General features: G+C 50.3%; 1 pseudogene; it reads right to left on the bottom strand.

Annotated features, from left to right (window-relative positions):
- Positions 1-608: 608 nt before the first annotated feature.
- Positions 609-1,367, bottom strand: LOC105538688 (annotated as a pseudogene).
- Positions 1,368-1,675: the final 308 nt, after the last annotated feature.

The following is a 1,675-nucleotide window of genomic DNA, read 5'->3' as shown; positions in this document are numbered from 1 at the left end:
TATGTATATGTTTGTGTATACATAAATGTTATATATATATATTTAATGTAGTGGTCCACATCTATAATCTCAGTACATAAGGAGGCCGAGGCAGGAGGATCACCTGAGGTCAGTAGTTCAAGATTGGTTTGGGCAGCACAAGACCCTGTCCTCCTTTTATTTTTTAGATGGAGTCTCCCTCTGTCGCCCAGGAGTGCAGTGGTGCAATCTCAGCTTACTGCAACCTCTGCCTCCCAAGTTCAAGCGATTCTCCTGCCTCAGCCTCCCGAGTAACTGGGGCTACAGGCATACTATGCCCAGCTAATTTTTGTATTTGTAATACCATGTTGGCCAGGTTGGTCTCGAGCTCCAGACCTCAAGTCATCCACCCACCTCGGCCTCCCAAAGTGCTGGGATTACAGGCATGAGCCACCGCTCCCAGCCTGAAGTAATTTTACTTTTATTTCCTTCACTTTAAGCCAATAATGAAATTTCACAGTGATTCCTGGGGTAGGGGGAGAAGGAAGGCGGTGTTTGGAATCATCGGGGCTGTGGCCCAGCTGGCCCGCACAGATGCAGGCAGGGTGGGCCCTCACTGGGGCAGCGGAAGGAGCAGGTACTTCCCCGCCTCAGGAGCGTGAGAGCTGGCCCGCGGTATCCCCGGTGGCTTCCGGCTGGCCCGGCTCCATCAGGCCAGTCCCCGCGGTGGCCAGTGAGGTAGTGATCAGCTCGGCTGCCTTGGAGTAGCCCTCAGCAGATATCATGGCTGCCTTTTTCTGCTGCCCAGCCTTTTGCACCACAAATCTGGCCCTCTCTGCTTCCTGCTGAGCCACGTGTTTGGCTTCCATTGCTTCTGTGAACTCCTTCCGGAAGGTCAGATGTGTCGAGGAGACGTCCTCCAGGATGAGCCAAAAGGAGGCTGCTGCTCCGTAAGGTCGTCCTTCACCTGCCTGGAGACCACCTCTCTCTGGGTGATTGCTTCTGCAGCCTCAAAGCGAGCCACCACCTGCTTAAGGATGTCTGTAGTGATGTATGGCAGCACAGGCTCATCACAGTGCTCTCCGATGCTGGTGAAGATGCAAGGAAGCTGGCTAGGGCCAGGCAGGAAGAGGATGCACAGTGGGGTATTGACATTCTGTAAGTCTTTGCTACCAGTGATGACTGGCACCTTATGTGGTCAAGAATGACAAAGGTAATTGGTTTCTGTATCCATGGGATGAGAAAGTGAGTTCGTTCCCCTACCACAATGTCCTGTACCCCAGAATCGGTCAAAGATGACAGCTCTGTGCCCAGCATCCACATTATATAAGGCAAGAGTTCACCATGCCTCCTGCAACAGCTAAGGCCAGGCCAAACTTGCCAATGGACTCAAACACTCTGGCAGCCATGTTTCCTTCTGCTGGACCCTCTCACACTTGCTTCCACTGACCTCCACATGAATTCCTCAGCCACGCATACAAAATCTTTTTTTTTTTTTAATTAGCTGGGCATGGTGGTGCACACCTGTCATCTTAGTTACTCAGGAGACTGAGGAGGGAGAATTGCTTAAGCCCAGGAGTTGGCAGCTGCAGTGAGCTATGATTGGGCCACTGCACTCTGGCCTACGTGACAGAGCAGGACACTGCCACTAAAATTAAAAAATTTTAAACTTTAAAATTTTAAAAATAAAAAATATATAATACATATAATTCTTTTT

This window comes from Mandrillus leucophaeus, unplaced genomic scaffold, assembly GCF_000951045.1.
Source record: "Mandrillus leucophaeus isolate KB7577 unplaced genomic scaffold, Mleu.le_1.0 Scaffold197, whole genome shotgun sequence".
NCBI classification, from domain to species: Eukaryota; Metazoa; Chordata; class Mammalia; order Primates; family Cercopithecidae; genus Mandrillus; species Mandrillus leucophaeus.
This window is presented reverse-complemented; position numbering and strand designations above follow the sequence as displayed.